Source organism: Saccostrea cucullata, unplaced genomic scaffold, assembly GCF_032062105.1.
Source record: "Saccostrea cucullata isolate Sc308-1 unplaced genomic scaffold, CSIRO_AGI_Scuc_v1 ctg2143, whole genome shotgun sequence".
Classification (NCBI taxonomy): Eukaryota; Metazoa; Mollusca; class Bivalvia; order Ostreida; family Ostreidae; genus Saccostrea; species Saccostrea cuccullata.
The window spans coordinates 44354-65536 of NW_026930112.1; the positions used below are offsets into that span (position 1 = coordinate 44354).

Sequence of the window (21183 nt, forward strand, 5' to 3'; positions counted from 1 at the left end):
GTCATGCTGTATTAATTAGCAGGTTGAGACGAGTCTGGTCTTAAAAGGAAATTTCCATTTAAATTTAGTTATTCAGCAAATTAATAAATGCTTTTAAGTAGCGACTTGAATCCCAAATCTCTCTGTAGAGCTAACACAGTGCAAGTTTGTTTAATATGACATGATACTATGTCTTTGAAATAGTGTGCCTAAATGAATAAGATCATAATATTATCAATACATGAATAGAAACAATGGGAGGTTTCTATTCATATTAAGTCACATATTATAAGTTTATGAAATCTAAAACAAAAATTCCAAGTGAAATCAAAGTACTGAAATAATGTAAATTTTAATATTCTGACAAATGTGGGTTGTTCAAGATAATAAGAGCTGAAAGGTATGGAGTACTAGCTGTCTAGTAGTTCAGTAACTCCTCAGAATTGAAGCTGAGCAATAATCTTGAAAGAACATTCCCTAGGGTTTGGCTGTCAAAGGTTAGAAAGGTCCTGATAGGTTGTGATGTAGTTAACAGATTGAAGGTTAGCCCTTTAATGAAGCATCTGATACTGACTTTTGTTAATTTTAAAGAAAGGAATGGATTTAAAATTTAGAATAGAATGGAATTTAATTAAGCATCATTTCCTAATCACAAAAACTACAAATACTTTTTTGAAAACAAATTTAGCAAACTGTCAAGCAACTGCTATTTGTTAATTTGGCCCCATTATGACTCGGACTGGAAAGTTCTGCAATTAGTCTATTACTGGTAGTGACATACAACTTGTTCTGATTTCCCTTTCAGTTACCTCCTCAGGGTTTAGAAGTGGAATGCTGCAAAATCAATAGGAAACCGTCCAGATTTGATGGACAACCTTTGCAGAATTGGGAAATCCTCCATTAATCAAAATCTAATGCAATCAATTGTATTACCTCAAGTAAATTCAGATTAATAAAATGCCTTACACACAGTTAAGGAACCTCAAATAGTAAATGGTAAATTATAGCTCCAAATGTTTTATTTAAATCAAATGTCAGTAATCTGCTGTAACACATCATTTCTGTGCTGCAGAAAAATTCCAATATCTCTTGAATTCTGTAAACTCCCTCATAAATCTATTAACCTTGAAGAGAACTTCCAAAGAATAAAAAAAATCCCTACCTATATCAATAACCCTAAATTCTTGATAGCAATGGGGAAACCCTATAAATTCGCATATCTTTGCAATTTCTATTGAACTATTGGGCTCTATTGTACATAAATATCTGCAGTGTGCATTTCACAGTTATCATTCAAATTAATCCTTAGGGAAACATCAAACCCTACTCTAAAGATCCAATATAAGAAAAACTTCCTTGATCCTTGTATATTATGTTTTAGCCTGTCTAAGAGATGACATCAGTTTATCTTTTGTGAAGTACCTCATTCCTTCATCATCCAAGTTATTGATGAATTCCTCTAATGAAGCCCTAGGTATGCTTGTAATTTCTATAAAATCAGTTCGTTTACATTGACCAATCAGGAATTCATCAACTCTTGATTAAATAAACTCTAATCTCACACACACTGCTATTTTTGGGTTGTACTAGCTTTTGCTTCTCTCCATATCTAGACTTTGGACCTAGGTTAAAAATTTGAAAAAAAAGCAATGAATAAATGAATTTTCGAAGTTCTGGTCTATACATTATATAACAACTTTTGAAGGAAGTGTATACCTAGTGACATCTTGCTCTGATGTATGTTAATTTATTTAAATCTTGCCAAAAAGGGATAAAAAAGTTTCAGATGACAATATAAATGTTGTCAGGTACAGTACTGTCGATGACCCCTCCTCTCAACTTAGATCACCCTGACCTACATAAGCAGTGAAGTGCAACATCAGCCTTACATAATGACAGCAAATGATTGTCACATTCCTTTTTTAAGTTAAAAATTAGTCTACATGCATAGCCATGATCGCTTTAGTCTCTTCTAATTTTGACAACAATTCATCAAGATAATTATGGTTTTTTATATTGTTAAAATTATGAAATATTTGACTACAAAAGAAAAGGAATAAAATTCTTTACTATTTAAGCTAGCAAGGCTACATATTTACTTACACACTGTATTACCCTTGCATTACTCGATGATTGTTTACATCAACCAAAGTAACAGATCCAAATTTTCTTGAGATTCAGAATTTAACTTACATCTACTCTTTTTCTTTGAAGCTGATGTGCAATATTATTTTCAATAACACTCTATTGTTGTAATTCCAACTGTACAATTAACTCTGTGCCTACACAAAACACTGTGCCAAACCAAGAGTTCATGCATGTTAAAATCTGGCACCCCATGGTATTATGCCAAAAAACCACTCGATCAATGACACTTATTTTTGCTGTATATTTCATAAGCCATCCTTTGGCACCATCTTCTTAGATGAACTTACTCATGAAGGAAGCTTATTAACCCTGCCAAGATAAAACACAGGCCACTTCTAATTGTGTCTCTAATGAAGCAGAGGCAAAGATAAAATGGCCCTCAAACAACCCAAGTTCTGTGGAAAAATCAATTTGCACCATTGGTCCATCACATCATCTAATGTGTCTTCTACTCTCACAAATAGCCATCCTTGGCTTAAAAGCCAGACATGTAATTACGGTACCTCAATAAATGATAAAAAAGATTACAACATCTAGAACTCAGAAGTATCCCAATATGATTGAATAACACTTTGAAACACTTTCAATCAAGAAAGGAATGGTAACAAGTATGCTTAATCTTTATAAAATGTCAATTAAGCTTCTCAGAATAATGTAAAGTACTGATAGTGTGGTGTTCTAAATATTTTACACATAAAATATTTTGGCAATTTTAAAAGTTTGAGATGAATGTAATACATAGCATAAAATATATAGTATTTGGTATATGGTCATAATAACTTGAAGGATCAACATGTAGTAGAAGCAGAGAGCATACAGATATGGAAGATAGCCTGCAGTGAATTAACACCTTTCTCTATTTTTCTGAAATTCTGACCACAACACTGACAAATAATTGATTACGGTAACCGTTTTGCACTTAAATACAATGGACTTGTAGGTCCTCAAATTTTGGCAACCAATTACAATGCATCCCTCTGGTTTTATAAAATACAATCTTTGACAACCAGCAACTACATATGTGAAGAAGCATCTCCTTGTCTGATTCCTCTGAACCATACAGAACAGTGGACTCAGAGCAATAATAACTGTCACTTGTTCATGGTGTATAAACTTGAAAGATGTAGACACTAAAGTTCAGAGGTCATACATTCTGGTCCCAGTTTCATCCAATTTTCATCCAAATTAACATATTTTAAGTTCATAGACATTTAAAATTTAAATTAAAAATATAAAATAAAAGTTCTTATCCTCTAGTTTTCTCTTTAGGAACATTCTTGGTAATAAACATTATGTCAGGACAAGAAATTAATGACTTCTCACTTCCCACTCTGACATCTTAATGAATGCTTCAGTACTTTTATGGTGAACATTAATTTTCTACCTTTGTTACAAATTTGGGGAAAAAAAGTAAAATCATAAAAAAACTCAGAAAGTAAAAAAAATGAACGAATGTGAGAATTCATACAAAATAAATAAATTCAGAATTCTATTTGTTCCATCAAGAAAGTACATGTACCTATTAGTCAGTGTATCCTCATGGACTTGATGAATTGAAAAATTGTGTACCACATTATTTCTTATCTAGGCAAACAAAAATTAAGTCCCAAATTTTGTATGCACACGGTTTAATTAAGTGCAAGCTTTTTATCACTAAAACAGCATTTATAAAGCATAAACCTATAGTCTAGTTGTTGAATATGCTCTTCCAGAGTTACTAAGCTGACCCAGAGCATTGAACACTAGCTCTTTGATGTCAATATACCATGAAAACTGTGTAAAACCACTGCCATACCTTAACAACTTTGTCACCACTATGCTGTCACAAAATTATTAATAATATGCTCAAAATAGCTTATAATACTTTTACAGAAAAGTTATTTTAAGACCACTGTCAAAAATATGACAATTCGGTGCAAGTTTACATATTTTTAACTTTATTTTTTAATGTCAAGTTGCCTTATGATCTAATACTTCATCATTTTTATATATAATTATTCACTGAACACTGCACATTTGGTGCACCATCCTGAATAATATACCTATCTTTTTATTCTTTGGCTAAGTTTAGATAGTCTTAAGGCCAAATTAATTAGCAGCTCAAGTCAGTGCTCTCCAGGGGATGACTAGTGAGTTAGTGAAAGGCGTTATTAGATGAATGAATAATTGGATGTCAGGTGACAAGGTTCTGTAATGCTGTCTACATGCACTGATTGCCATGGTTTTTGGAAATACCTACCTGAAGCCTTTGATAACTGATGTTGGCCAGTGTTTCAGTCATGTGATATATAATAAATAGCACCTACTTCAGATGAATCTCAGTTTTACGTCACTGTTTTGCTGTGAAGAACTCTGCATTCACAAAACTCCCATCATAGATTCCACCTCTCTACAAATAACTTCCAATTGCGACCCTAATTGACGCAACAATACACGAAAGCCTGCCCAAAATAACACATCCAAGAACACTAACTTTCTTGTAATATACTTAGAAATGCATCCTCCATAATTAACCTAATTGTACATACAAATATACCAAATCCAATACACAACCAATAATGGTTCTTGCTGAGCTACCAAATGACCACTGGGTAAAATTCAGGATTAAGAAATACCGCAGCGGGAATCAATGGCCATCTCACAACATCAATATTGCTAGATTGAGCGCACTAGTGGAAATGAGTTCTGCTGTATCCAATTAATAAACATCAGATTTCTGCCATTACAATGAGGACAAGGGGGCTACCAAGAAAAAGAGTGGATGTATGATTACAGATCTGATTGTCTACAGAAACGGATGTGCCAAGTTATCATCAGAAACTGGGTAAAAAAAAGTCACAAAACAGGCTTTTATTTCAACCATAATACTGACTTCTTGTAATGCCTTTTAATCCTATACAATTTATCTACATTTTATAGACATGATCATGAATTGCAAAAATAAATATAGGGATCTCCCAAGGTTTGTAGCTGGATATATGGTTTTCTATCCAACAAGTATCCTTTACAAGTGGTTAAAAACACACATGTTGGGAAAAAAAATCATGTCTAACCACAAACCATAGGAGATTCCTTTTGTCACAGTTTTTACACAGATCCAGCTACTGGTATCTAACACGTTTAACACAGTACCGTAATAGTTAATTTTCAAAATATTTGACTTGATCAAAATCATATAAAACCATCTTGACAGCGTGGATATAAAAACATGCAATTAATTTCCTATGAGCTATATAATCCACTGCATGTATTTAGAAGTAAACATGATAAATATAAATAGGAGACAGCAACTCTGCGACATTCATAAGGTAGAGTCAGACGTCATTAAGTGTCAAATTGATAAACATTTTACTAGTGTGGTCACTCTCAAAATATATTTATTTGCCGAGAGAATTTCAAGCTGGACCCATGTTGGTCTGCATTTCTGCACTTCAATGACCTGAAGGGACCATATGATATCAGAGGTGAAGTCAATAAGACATGTCAAGGCCAAGACATGAATTGTTTACCACTCATACAGAGATTCTCTTGACAGAATGCTGTTAGATTACGAAATGTCCAAAACAGATAAACAGCCGGTCAGCTTGTTTAAATAAATATCAAGATAAGTCAGGGTCAGAAATAAGGTTGGAAACAACACCGCTGGTCACTCTGAAAATTTCTTGAATGACCATAACTGCAAGCTAATTGTTCCATAAAAATCCTTGTCAAAAAGTACCTCAAAATTTTGATGCAACATTTCGTTCACTCCCCTAAAAAAAATAAAATTTGTACTGACCTTTTATAAGAACACCCAGTCCTATGTAGTTTAAAACAATCAAGATACTGACCAATATATATTTCTCATAGTAAATATTGAAGTTTGTGGCAATCTGACAATTCTTATAACCTTCATTAAAAATTAACTAATTTGGAACATTTGCCAAAGGTTACAAAACCACACCAATCCAAAAATAAAGTTTATTTTTGAATAACAAGATTAATAGGATATATATTTAATTATACTGCAGGGTTTGGCTTCCATATATAATCCTCATACTAGAAATACTTCTTTATACATGTTATTGTTTACTGACAACTTTTAATCAATCCTGCAAGATTGCAAAAATCATATAGGTATGCACTAAGTTGTGAATGTGTGCACACCTGCATAATACATTTGAACTTTGTTTTCTCTAACACCAATATCTCAATACCATGGATATGAAAAAGTAACTTCTTAAACTCCAACCACTTTTTATTTAAGTAAATTTACCCTTAATGAAATGCAAATCCCTACTCCCCAGATACCTTGAATTTTTATTGGTCCTATTGAGTTAAAAAAAATATGGTTTTACTGTACCGATTCTATGATATCATGTAATACTTCATAAAACTACAGACCATTAGTAGTCTGGCAGTACATCATCAATGGCCCTTTGAGACCCCAGCACTTACTGAAAGGCTGCTGTTTTGATTATCAAAGTCTGGTTTCATTAAGGATAATGAATACTGTCAGTTGACTGACTTGCAGCTAGGAACTTTCACAAATACAAATAATTAAATTCTTTTCATCAATATCTCTAGTGTTGCTCCAATAGATTTTGTCTACTCAGCTCACATGGGAATAACACGTAGTGATTGAATTTTGGGTTAATACCTGCTGAAAATATTGGCTCTATTCAAAAGAAACTCCAAAGCAATCATTCTTTTTAATGCAGTGGTTACTGTCAAGGCTAAATGATAACTTAAGGTTTTTATGTAAATGTAGCTATTCAAGTCAGTGTGTGTAAACCATAAAACCCTATTCAATTTCCTGAATTGATTTTAACTGACAAATTTTTAAAGGCGATTTTGCAATGGAAGATAAAATTTCAGATACAATACAGATTTTGCTTAATGACTTTTAAACAGCAAATCCAGCATTACTCTGCATTCTTTGTTCCGTTATATACTACACAAGGTACAACAATAACCCTTGGACTCAGTCAGTAGGATGAGTCAATACCTTTAGCAAAAACCCTCTTAAACTTCCTGAAATCTTTAAATCAATATATACCCCCACTGCAAAATACAAGTCCTCCTGCTAAAACACTTGACTTATCTAAACTTTGTTCAAGACTACAAATAAGTCAGTGTACAAGAACTAAGTCTGGATAGCTACATTATTCTATATATACCTAAGTAAACATTTCAAATCAGAAATTCAATAGTATTTGACTCAAATGCAATGAATGCTGTAGTTCAAGACCTTATTTACAATGAATGCTTTACACTTAGTTATTGCAAACATGCAACTTTGAATATAATAAAAAGATAACCAGATTAGAATAGTAGTTCTTTTAGACCAGTGAGCCAGTATCTTTTTTCTCATCAGGGTACAAACTGCTAACAAGCAGGTATTCCCTACAGACAGATACTGGTATTTTCCCCCTGAGATGTTGACATGTCTTAGCTCCTCTTGTTATGATATTTGAGACCCACAATAAATCTAGGAGGTTACAGTAAGGGCAATGACACAGGAGAATCCCTGTGTGAACCTGCATTCCCAATCAATAGACTACACTCTGTTAATTAATGTGCTAATAGCATTGAACTGCTCAGATCCGAACACTGGCACCATTCCAATGGGCCACCGGCCACAAACTTGTGTAATCAGCAAAATTGCCAATGTAAATTCCAGAACTGTTTAATTCTCCATCAATCCATGTGAAAAGACAAGTATCTTCCACTCACTGGGTACAGGTTTGGGAGTACATACATCCATATAGCTGTTATAACCAAAAAACACTAGCCCCTTTTTGTTCTATACTATAGAATATTACATGTGCAATACCCGTTATAATTAATCAATTTTAAGTGTAATGAAGATTTACTTGTAAAACTGAAAATTGCAAAAAATTCCCTCACATTTCAAAAAGTGCACTCTCATCATGATTGTGTACATAAAAAATAAATGCAACTGATATACAGCATTTTTTTTTATGTACAAAATAACTGAGAGAAAACATGCATTCAATAATTTCTAAAAATTTCATTTTACATCAGAGTTCATTTTTACTTTAATCTCCCCAAGGAGATGGAGAGAGAAATGAGAAATTGATAAGGCATGGAATCTTCTGCCAAATAGTATCATACAATCTTAGACAAGGTCTCTGTGTAAAGTTCTACATAGTCAACACCAGATACCTAAGGCCCCTACTGTGAATGGTGATTTATGGAAAAAAAAACAGATATAAGACCAAACCAGATACTGGAGCAAAGATATATTGCACATATTTTTTTACGCCTATGTAAAACAGGTAAACTGATTTTCAAAGTACCAGTAAATGAAGTACCTAAATTACCAAAAAAAAAAAAATCTTCCAATTGTACTTAAACTATGATTCAGAAAATTAAAAAATTACAAATATTGTTGGTCAAATATCATTTGTAAATAATTAACTAAAAATTTTACATACATTTAAATAAGTCAAAATATGCCAAGACATTATCATCAAATGTCAAACTTGATATTCATCAGATAAACAGAATTAATTGATTCTCTTTTTATGCACATCAGAAACTATCTTTCAACTTCATTGTTTTTATTTGTTTAAAAGTAGCAGACAATATGCCAACTGTTTCATTTGAAAAGTTTGTATGCACTTCTCATTTATGACAAAGTTGGGCTAGAACAATAAAGCACTTCACCTGCACTTTATACCTAAGAAGACTTCAATGCATATACTCTACCACAACCTATAGGCTTCAAGTGTACTCTTCGAGAGCCATATAATGAACCAATAAAGGTATAAACATCCTACATTTACTTTATTGTATGTTCACAAAACACATTTAATATATCCTGAGGCAAGAATTAAATTTTGCAACAAATTAAATTGTTACAATCCTTACCTGATTTTTTGCAAGAAATTTCTTGATCGTCCAGAATTTGAATTTGAAGAGTTTCAGATAAAATCCCAAAATGTTTTAAAATTTTAACTGGTTCAACTGTCCCAGGTATAGGACTATCAGGTGGAGAGTTGGTATCAGCTTTCTCAGGTGAGCTAGTGTTACGCGTGCTGGTACTTGTATAAACACACTGGCACTACGACTCTTCACTCTGCAAGCTTTGAGGTTTTTAAACCAACTATATAACGGCTAGAGTGACGTGTGTGCTAGTCTGCAAATTCCAATTTTTTCAGTTCAGCAATTCTGAGGCAAAGGCTCTCCTATAGTCTTATTCATTAATCAGTTGTTATTCAATTAAGAGGATTTTTATTGTTCACAGATTCCAGTAATATACACCCCGATTGACTTGCTTCCCTTGTGTTTTATTCAGGCATTTAATACTGGTGATAATTTCATACAAAAAGAGGGTGGATGTTGTTACAAAAAACCATGGAAAAAAATGATCATTTTCTTATCTCTAGAGCAGAGTGCAAAGATTGAAGATTTCATTCTGTATTGACACTTTTTATGCTTGCGATAGTTTAAAAAAAATTCCTCTTAGATGACAAAAAGTTCTGATATCTATCAAAGGTTAAATTGCAACAAAATTACAGATCAAATCAGAAACCCACAGAAAAAATATAACAACGATCAGTTTTAAAATTCCGAAAGGGTCAATTTGTAACATTTAATTCACACATAATGAATCACTAAAATCAAACTAAATATCAATTAATACTTTAAGAATATACAATTTTCATCTCATAAAAAAATATGATTTAATAAAATATATTGAATGGATGATAGCTAGCATTTCTTTATAAACTGTACTTGAAAAATATGCAGAGAGTGTACAACTTTTTACAAGAACATGTAATCAAAAATTACAAGTATTGAAAAGTTATCAAAATTTAGAAATCTGAGAAAGAATTTAAGGGACACAATTTCAAATAGAGGGGAAAAAAAAAAGAATCTTTAGATGCAGTACATGTGTACTTTAAATGTTTAGTGCAGAAAAGGGCCATGACCATAATTGCATGCCCATGCATTAACTTAACCTGAATTAGAATAATCTTAAAATACATGTATTACAAACAATAAAATATTTTTAAGTACATGTATTCTAATCATTGGAAACTAGAACTGCCCAATAGGGACAAATACCCCCCGCTGGGTTTTTCAGAGAAGGTGCCAATTCACAAATACTTTATGGATCTAGAGGTGTTCACAATTTTCTTACAAAAATTTGCAGTGAAAATATAATTGTTGCTCATTATATTTCTTAATGAATGAAACAAAGGTGCAACCAAATAAAACATCAATTCTTATACATTGTAATTCCATTGAAACATTTTGTTTAATTTCTGCATTAAAAAATATATTGCAATTATGTGTCATGACACTCTGCAGACTGATTGTTGAAAAAAAAAATTTACAGTAGTATCATAAAATGCTTTCATTTAATATGACCGATCATGGTTTTCCTGTTCTCAGAAGACTTTGAAAGATTTTTTTACAGTAAAACTGCAATCATCCACTGTGGCCCTTAATCCCTACCTCTGGGAGTCACAAGTTGAACAAACTAGAATTGACACTACCTAGACAATTCAATTTCATTTTTCCTAGCCCATTAATGTTTCTTGTGAACTAAGATTTGTCAAAGATAGCTTTATTTTTTTCACTAATTCATTATTATCTCCATGGGAAAAAAAATGTTGGCTTTCATTTGAACAAATTTTATTTCCCTTTACCCAAGGTTGCTTTGTGGCAAGTTTGGTGGAAATAGGTTCTTGCCAACATGAAAATGAAAAATTTTTACTGAGGCAAGAAAAAATGTGACCATGCAGAAATGCTAACTTAAGCCTCGATCTGCTCAGGTTTTGAAGTTATGGAAGTGCCTATGGAAGTTAATGTATATTATATTGTTTTCTAGCAGTATACAGCTAAATTTACATTTTTCATTTAGATTAAATGCATAAGGAAAACTCTAAAAAACAACACAAAATAATTTCACATATGAATAACAGTCAAGGTTCTGTTTCATTCATTAATTAAGAGTCCTTTCAAAGAGGTAATGTAGGATAATTGAAGATTTTCTCTAAAAAGAAGCTACAGGATGAAGATTTTCTCTAAAAAGAAGCTACAGGATGAAGAAATTTGTCTGAAAACATGCAATAGCACATTTTCACTTATCTTTGTTCTGATATTGTACGGTCAATTAAAGGCTCTTAGAGTATAACATTTTTTTTAAAACAAATTTAACAACATGTACAAGATTTCCTGAAAAGATTTCATACTTTTTCATATATGTCCAAGACACAGTTTCATTAGCATACATAGCAAGCCATAGATTCCATAACAGGGTCAACATTACCTATTTTTCATTTGCAACACATCTAGATTAATAGAAGTATCCAAGATGTATCAAATGAGAAGGCCTAACGTTCCAGTTGGCCATACTGTGTGAAAGCAACAAATCTAACAAACAGATGAACAGGAGAGATGGATAGAAAAAGCTATACCAAAATACACCCTTCAAAGACAAGTTTTAGAAATATGTCTCTCTGTATGGCAATGTTGAAAAACACTCACTTAAAATTTAGAATATTTGTGATGGTAGTGAAAATGTGGGTTATCAAGTCATCAATACCAATACCAAGTCTGAGCTCTGTCAATAAAGCTTTCAATCAATAGAGGTTATATACTCCTAGGAGGGTATATACATATACCCTCTCTGTCTGGTGTCTGTCAGGCAAAGGGATCTGAGGTTAGTCTTTTTAATGTGCAGAGTAGTTTGAACTATGACCTTTAGATCTCAAAATCAGGAGACAATTGTTTCTTAGAGGGTACAAATTCTGTTTGATTTAAATCTGTCAAGCCAATTAAAGGTTTTCAAAACACTGAGCAGAGAACTATTTCTTTGCCCAAAGGAGATTCGATGGCACTTTGATCTTTGACCTTGTGATACAGGGGTCATCTTAAACATTCTAAATGTAAACTTAACAACACAAGGAGAATCTCCTCACACAAAGAATTTGAAAAATAAGCAATTCCTTTATTTTTCTTTGGACTCAATGTAACTAGAAACATCTATTTATAGATATACTGTGTCAATACAAGGGTTGTTGGAAGCTGGTGACAACAGAAAATCACTATGTCACATGAAGAAGCTCTTTTGTTGGTTAAATGATCAATCTTGATGTGGCATTTGTCAATGAAATTTGGTAAAAAATTGCACTATAGCATGTTGTTGTCCCTTTCAGACTTCATCTTCCTCATATCTCATCATTGTAATGAAGAGCATCCTTTCCTCTTTGAGAAAAAGATCAATAATATTTACATCACAAAGCTAATGTCTGGGATCTACAAGCAGGAACATAAGGCTTCAGAGCTTATTTTCTTTTTTTGTGAACACCTTTGGCATTTTATGCACTCTCATGTTAAGAAATAAGTTACAGTTTGTAATCTTATGACAGATGTCAGTACAGAAATATATCTGGAATATTTATTGCAAAGAAAATACCAAACAGATCTGTTAACACCATCTCCGTTAGGTAGCAGGCAATAACCCACAAAGCAATCCTTGATACATTAAAACATGCACATCTTTCTTGACAATAAATTATCCCACAACTTGCAGTTGCTGTAATCAATAAAACGAGAAAGAAGACAGTACATTGGTAAGAAGTAAATGTGGGGTTCTCTGATATCAATCCTTTTCACTGGGCTTTGATGAAAACAGGAAGCCTTGATACATCTAATGAAGACGGACAATTTTATCAGACAATACACTCAATAAAACAACAATAAATCTATAGGGCAGCCTTAAGCTTCTCTAGAATCAGAAGCCAGAAGTTGTCAATATAGATCTACTGAGAGGAATTCATGAAATCTCTATTATTTTTAGAAGGCTGAAAACAGCATGTGTTTTCCTACATTACTTGCATTATTTAGATTGCTGACCTTTCCTTATACAGACAGATCTATACTGATTCTCTCTTTTTTCCTTCAATATTATGTAACTAATTCTTTTTGTACATTCTATTCACCTGCCAAAACTGAAGAACACTGTAGAACTTTTATGCTCTGACTTATAATGTAATTGGAAAGAAATTAATTTTTGCTGATCGATATACCGGTAAGCATGATCCATATTACTCAAGCATTGTGCATGATACAATATAAGTATAGTTAAACATGCTTCTATAGCAAACACATTCACAATGCTTCAAGCCAAGTGATTTTCATTTTTAATTAACATGTTTAAAACATTGCAAATTCAATGGACATAATATATTATATTAGATAGGCAAAATTGTCCCTGAGACTTCATCATAAGAATGTTTTACTGAATGCGATTCTTCAATTTTAATCTGGGTTGGCTCCTGCAAGTTTGTTTTTTAAACTTGTTTAAATCTTCAGTTGTAGAACCAGAGGCTGCTTACTAAATTAAATCAGTTATAAAATCAGCCATGAATTAGTAAATGTAGATGTTAGCTTCTGTATTATGCCATATACCATAGTAGAGACTAGGACATATGCCTTGAATTAGGTCCTTCAATTCTGATCAGATTCCATCGCTTTTTACCATTTTCAGAACACAGAGCACCAGCTTCTTATGTAAAAGTGTTATATGAAATGCCTGTACTTACATTGAATGCCTTTGTCAGGAATTCATCTGAAAAAGTTAAGAAAAATAATAACTGAATAGATACTAGTATTATTCATTTATTTTATGGAGGAAAGTAATGAATAGTGCAAGAATATTTTTTTTTAAATTCAAGCAAGATGTGTTTCTACAAGTGAACACAGATGACAGTTCATTGCCAGGGTTCAAGTTTTTCAAAAGTAGGTAATTACTCCAAGAACAAGCTTCTATGGTCACAAACAAAAAACAAAAATGACCCAAGGGAACTGCTCTTATCACCTTCCATTTACAAGTCAATGCCAAAGTTCTTCAAAAGAAAGTCAAACTTCAAGGTCAAATTAAAAATGTCACAAATTTTGATACCCAAATGATGGCCTTGTCACAAGAAATATATGTAATTTTGTAATGACTCCACCCTGTTTTTGCCTTTTCTTAACTATCACCCCTTGGAAGGAGGCTTGGTCCTTTAATTTAACAATTCCAAATCTACTTCACCCAGGGATGCTTTGTATCAATTTTGGTTAAAAATTGGCCCCGTGGCTCTTGAGAAGAAGTTAAAATTAAGAACAGTTTACAGATGGACTGACAGAATGAGATAGATGGACACACAAGTTCCAGCTCAGGTGAGCTAAAAACTATTTGGACCTGAATTTTCAAATACAGGGGCAAAAAAAAAGAATCAAGAGGCCCATGGGCCACATCGCTCACCTGAGTACTATGGCTAGGAACAAGCAAAGATCAATTCAGTAAATGCACAAGTTGTCCCGACCCTAAAAAGGGGGGGGGTGGAAGGAGTATGATTTGAAAAAATTTTCATATACAAAAACTTTAATCTACATATTTAATTAAGGATGATTACATATTTTTTTTGACTTACTGTGACTTTTTTTCCGTATAAGTTTGGACTTTTATTGTGGTCCCACCCTATCCCCTGAGGTCATGATTTAACAAATCTGCATCAACACTATACCTGAGGTTGCTTTCTTATAAACATGACCATGATTTTAACAAACTTGAATCTACACTACCTTAAGATGTTTCCACATTAGTTTCATCTTTCCTGGCCCAGTGGTTTTTGAGCATAAGATTTGTAAAAGATGCCATTAATTTTTTGCTATTTTGTAATTATCTCCTCTTGCAAGAGGGCATGGCCCTTCATTTGAACAAACTTAAATCTGCTTCACCCAAGGATACTTTCAAGTGGCAAGTTTGGTTGAAGTTGGTCCAGTGGTATATGAGAAGAGTTTACAGACAGACAGCTAGACAGACTGATGGATGCAGGACAAAATGTGAGCAGAAAATCTCACTTGAGCCTTTGACTCTAGATGAGCTAAAAAATAAACCTTGGATGTTAATGGCAAAAAGCAAAACCCAAAAGTTTATCAAAATGAGCTAAAAATAAAATTCATTTAAATGCTTTGCATCACTTTATCACAGTACATGAATAAAGCAATTCCCATTTAAATTGTCTCAGAGCAGAGAGCACATTACCATTTTTATTATAGAGACCAAATAATATGGGGCTATCTCACTGACTTTGGCTTGCTGTAAAATTTATGTATAGAAATTTAATCGTTAGCAAATGAATTCAGCATAAAAAATGTTCAATCAGTAGGCTTGCATGGGGCCTGTTAGTCTTAGGCTAACCATTAATCCTGTATTGGTAATCACTCAGGTACAAAACGAAAGAGATCATTGATAAGCCGATAAATTTACCGCCCAATTATGCATTTATTTCATTTCCATTCAGTTGGCAATATTTCTCATTGAAGAAGACAATATAGATCTTAATTTTAAAAATATACTTGAACTTAATATTCAAGAAGTGTTCACCTGATCAGTAACTTTAGTCTTTTTTTTCCTCAGGAGATTATTTTCCTTGTATATTCTAATGTAATTAAAATTTATTTCACACATTGAAGATACTTCCATATAAATTTGACTCAATATCGATTTGTTGTTTTGGGGAAAAATAATTTCTATGATTTTTCCTTCAGTGAAATTTAATTGCCCATCAGGCCAAAAAAATAGTCTTGTTTCCTCGATTTGTTGTTTTGGGGAAAAATAATTTCTATGATTTTTCCTTCAGTGAAATTTAATTGCCCATCAGGCCAAAAAAATAGTCTTGTTTCCTGCTACCCGACCTACCCTTTTTTTTTTTTGCACCCGACCCTAAAGTTTTTTTAGTTTTGGGAAAAAAATCAGGATTTTTCATGTTCCAATACTGAAAAAAATATATATTCAAGTGGTATTTCATAAAATTCTATGTTTTAAATATGGACTTTCATAAAATACCACTTGAGTTGTGCAAGTCTTTCATTCAAGCGAGCTAAAAAAAGATACCCCCCTCCCCCCATTTGATTTGAATCGAACATAAAAGGCATGATGGCTCTTATTTCAGCATGGACAAATTGCTCAGGAAAAGTGTAATTCCTGAACTCAAACCTAAGTGATATAACCTTGCAGAGTGCTATAATATTATGAAGCAAAATAAAATGGAAGGTTCAGAAAAGTGCTATGGCATTTGAGGTTTTACTTTTCTTCACATACATCATAAAAATAGGTGGATTACATCAACTAAATATTTCCATTTCAAATTTATGGTAATTTTTTTTAAAGATTCGTCAATGCTGATAAACACATTTAAGTCTATATATGCTGAATATGGCATTTTTCCCTTTGCAATAAAACATCTGGCATTTCAACCTGAACTAGCAGTTTCCAGGTATTATTTAATTGTATAAATTGATTAATACCTGCTATTTTTTTTATTTTTTACCTATTTTGCTTCATCATTTGAACTTCAATTACATAAAGTAGGAGGATATTTCAGAATTACATTCATACTTACAAGAAAAAACAAATCATTAAATTATGAACAAGAGTGGGTGGTTAAACAAAACAAAATTCTAAATATCCTGACTGAGTCAATATTTTGGCCAAATACATTTACACATGTATTTGGTATACTTTCTGTCTGTCTGTATTTTTAAAACGCTTTCATTTCCAAGCAATATCTCGAGAAGCCTTAAAATAAGCTATTGCAATGAAGTGTTACACAGCAACTCCCTATGGCCAAAGGAAGTTAACTATTGATTTTGAGGTCAAAAGGTCAAAGGTCAAGGTCATAAGTTAAAACATTCTCTGCTTGGATACTAATGTTTCCATGCTATGTATTTTGAAAAGCCTTTGAGCTTTTTGCAATGATATTTTATTCCACAGCTCCCTATGGCCTAAGAAAGACCCCTGTTTATTTTGAGATCAAATGGTTATAGGTCAAAGTCCTAAATTCAAACATTCTGTGTGTGTGTATAAAACTTTCATTTCCAGGTGACATCTGAAGATTTTTTTGAGTTTTGAAATTAAATTTTATACCACAACTCTCTATGCCCCCCTCCCCTTCTTAAAGTGCCCCCTCCCCCCCCCCCCAGTTCAGCACATTCTCTTCTTTTTATCTTTAGCAGGGGACATACATCCTCTGAATTACCTTGTAAATATTCCTTTTTTTTGTGACTTTTTAAAAAATATACATGTATATATATAGTTATACAGGTAATATATTTTATACAACAATAACCTGGTATTTCTTACTGAGCATTATAAACAAGGTATAATATTTTAATCTATCTGGTCTAAAGGCAAATGACCTCTTTATTCTACAGCTAACGCACTAACTAAATTGACGTTATTGTTGGATTAAGGCAATCATCTTAGTTCACGAAAATAAAATGCCCTTATAAAAGTTCAAAATAGTACACATATACCAATAATACCCAAGATATACAACTTTAAACAGGTTGGGACCAATTACCAAAAAAGGATATTAAAATAGCCAGGATGGGATCCATATCCCAAATTGGATATAAAATTACAGTGCTAAAATGAAAAAAAAACCCTCTTTGGCTATACAGTGGAGCCTCATTAAGATTTATCCAGACGCTTTGGTTCCTAGTCATTTTGTCCAGATATGTGAAGCATCCGGATATGTGAATTACCAGTTTTAAAACAAGACAAAATAACGTTAAAAATTTCCGTTCCGATCAAAAATCGTCCAGATACTGAAGCATCCGGATATCTGAAGGTCCACTGTATATAAATAATGTGATTCTGCATAAATATCAATTAAATGCAATATAACTTTTGGCAACTATTAGTTTTTTTTTCTAATTCCACAGATAGTGAGATTGATTCCCCCAAAAGTTGGGATCTTTTGAGGGATCAATCTCTTAAACAATGAAAAAAAGATACATTTATTATCCAAAAGTTATTGATTTAATATAAGTGTTTTATAAGAAGCAGTTCCTGATAATTCAACAAGGGGAACTTGTGTTTATGTTTAATGAAAATCGATTCCAAAATAATGGCAAATATCGGCAATTTAAAAGTGCATCGAGCACAGAACAGCTAAATGCATAAGGATAAAATGTAGCATTAAATGACCTAAAGAATTAATCTATTGCTTTTCAACTAAACTGACACACAGGTTTAGACAGGATACCGTTTAGAGGGGCAAAAGAAAAACAGGTTGGGCATTGACATTTTATAATATTCTTAAAATCTCTAATCAAGACTTAATATGATTAAAATACTGGTCAGGAGTGTGTCTGGAAAAAACCTTGTCAAGGCCGGAGATTAGAATCCAGCGAGGAACCTTGAAACAAAGAATACCCGAGCAGTGCTACACACATCTGTAATCCTCTATAGAAGGTTTAAAACCTGTATAATACAGAGGGCCAGTATAAGCCCCCAAAACACATGAGCTATGTTATTAAGATGCCTATCTCTAAACGACTACAGCGGATTTTTGACATTGTCTTTTAATAAATAGGAACTGTTACAAACACAAAAAAAGCTGGAAACACTATTTAGATTAAAATGTCATGATAACATGATCAGCACTACAATACAAATCAAAGGCTATCAGATTTGTCTTCAAAGAGTCCTACATTCATCTATATAGCAATGTTCAAACAACTAGAAGGAACCTTACACATGGATGACAATAAAAAGCTGAAGTGTTCCACATGTTTTGACATTTAAACAAAACAAATTAGGCTTAATTAACAAGAACATTTTTTCTTCAACAACTGCTTTTTTATGAGTGTCATAAAAAATAGTGTTTTGGTATGTACATGCTTTGTTTACATGTCCCATGATAGCATGCATATCATGCAGTTATGGAATATGAAAATAAATAAAATCAATCTCAAAAGTCTGTGAAAACAATATAAACAGTGACAGAGTTCTGGTAACATCCCAGATGGGATCAGATGCCATGGAGCCAAAATTCAACTTATATACGTAATGCAATATCTGGTTTTTGAAACTAAAACCAAAAATATGTAATGGTTTGGGCCATGGATATTGGCCTGGATAGCTCAGTTGGTAGAGCACCTGACTGGAGATGCAGGGGCCCCGGGTTGGATTCCCAGTCCAGCCATACATTTTCTTCCTGTTTCAACTATAAGAGGAGTAACATTTTGAAAAATTGTTTACAGAAAAATGAAAAGATTAGAAATTGATTGTATGCTCCATTTTACATCTCATTTGAGAATTTTTCATTCATATAAATATCATCTACTTAGGGTGAAGTTTCACAAAGTTTGCCCTTTTATATGCATACTGCTTTTCTCTGTAGAAGTGATTAAATAAGTCATTAAGTGGTTGAATAATGTATACACTACCTGGATGCTTACATAATACACACACATATATATAAATGACCATGGCTTTGCTGGTCTTCATCATTTATTTAGATTAAAAAAACATTGCTAATCAAAGATTACAAAGCTCACCTCGACAAATATTATCAATTTAGGTAATGCAAATCTCACATTATATTTTCTTAACAGTAAGTATTTATTCTGACAACAATATTCAAACAAGTTCTGTTTAAATAGGTCTTAAAATTCATTGGGGATTGACCTGTTCCAAAAAATTTAACTTCTGATTCATCACTCGTTTGGAAAATGCGGGTCAGATCCAACATCCGAAGCAAGTTTCCATTATCCATCCTTAAATGCATCATCCTTGCAAGTTTGGTCTGGGTAGGGCTTATAGTTACTTGGGAATAACCTAGTCAATAATGTGGTAAATGTAGGTCAGATCCAGTATCCGAAGCAAGTCTGGTAGTGTCCACCTTAGATGCATCATCCATGCAAGTTTGGTCCAGGTACGGCTTATAGTTACTTGGGAATGGACCTGCTCCAAAACCTTTAACCTGGTCACTCAACTGCAAAATGTAGATCAGATGCAGCATCCGAAGCAAGTCTGGTAGTGTCCATCCCCAGATGCATCATCCGTGCAAGTTTGGTCCGGGTAGGACTTATAGTTACTTGGGAATGGACCTGCTCCAAAAACTTTAACCTGGTCACTCAACTGGAAAATGTAGGTCACATCCAGCATCCGAAGCAAGTCTGGCAGTGTCCATCCCTAGATGCATCATCCATGCAAGTTTGGTCCAGGTAGGGCTTATAGTTACTTGGGAATGGATCTGCTCCAAAAACTTTAACCCGGTCACTCAACTGGAAAATGTAGGTCACATCAGCATCCGAAGCAAGTCTGGTAGTGTCCATCCCTAGATGCATCATTCATGCAAGTTTGGTCCGGGTAGGGCTCATAGTTACTTGGGAATGGACCTGCTCCTAAAACTTTAACAGGGACGCCGACGGTAATGCCGATGCTGACACAGACGCTGGGGTATAGCATAAGCTCATCTCGACTTTGTGGAGGTGAGCTAAAAAAAGAAAATTTTTAAAGATTTTTCCGATTTAATCCTTTGTAAAATTTTGATTGTCCATGAGACCCTTTCCCATCCACAGCAGTCATGATTTTAATAAAGTTGAATTAATACTATCATAATCTGGAAGGATGTTTCATATTTTCTGCCAGGCTCAGTGGTTTCTTGAAAAGATTTTTAATTGACCCCACCTGATTTTTACTTTCTCCTAGTTATCTCCCCTTGAAAGAATGTGGACATTAATTTGAACAAACTTGAATTCCTTTTACCCAAGTATACTTTAAATGCAATTTGTCCAGTGGTTCTGGAGAAGAATCAAGATGAAATTATTAAAACAAGAGGCCCATTGGTATCAACACTCACCTGAATAAATATTGCCCCTCTTTTCTTCAGCAGCACAATTTTTACTACATGTATCATACATGTATATATTGTCCTATATAAAATTTTGATTCTTGTTGCAACCTTACCTACCCGAGGTGTTGTGATTTTTTTAGACCTACCCCCACCCTACAACTTGCAGTGTTTTCCCTAAGAACCGGCTACTGGCCAAATTGACTGCTTCAATTGACAAAAATGCCGCTTTGAAATAGAAATTTTTTGTAATGTCCACAGAGTTTCTGTGTATAAACCTCAGCCCCTGGCCTGTTACAATTGATCATCTTCTTCTTCCAGTAATGTGCCTGGCACCAAAGTTGGGCATTATCGCACATGTTTAAAAGATTAAAATCTCTAACCCTTTACTTTGAAATAAAGG

General features: G+C 33.3%; 2 protein-coding genes across 6 annotated transcripts in view; one reads left to right on the forward strand and one right to left on the reverse strand.

Annotated features, from left to right (window-relative positions):
- LOC134282950 (steroid hormone receptor ERR2-like) overlaps positions 1-21183 on the reverse strand; it is a 48264-nt gene that overhangs the window by 23411 nt on the left and 3670 nt on the right. Inside the window, exon 2 of one of the 5 annotated variants that reach the window (XM_062765373.1) lies at positions 13692-13717. The gene's annotated coding sequence lies outside the window, so the exon portion shown is untranslated. Of the gene's footprint in view, positions 1-2082; positions 2164-4366; positions 4678-9003; positions 9283-13691; positions 13718-21183 lie in introns of those variants that run through there. The other 4 variants (XM_062765371.1, XM_062765377.1, XM_062765374.1 and 1 more) reach the window with 4 other exon arrangements.
- LOC134282949 (lipoxygenase homology domain-containing protein 1-like) overlaps positions 13083-21183 on the forward strand; it is a 30092-nt gene continuing 21991 nt past the window's right edge. The window contains exon 1 of the mRNA XM_062765370.1: positions 13083-13137. The gene's annotated coding sequence lies outside the window, so the exon portion shown is untranslated. The remainder of the gene's footprint in view (positions 13138-21183) is intronic.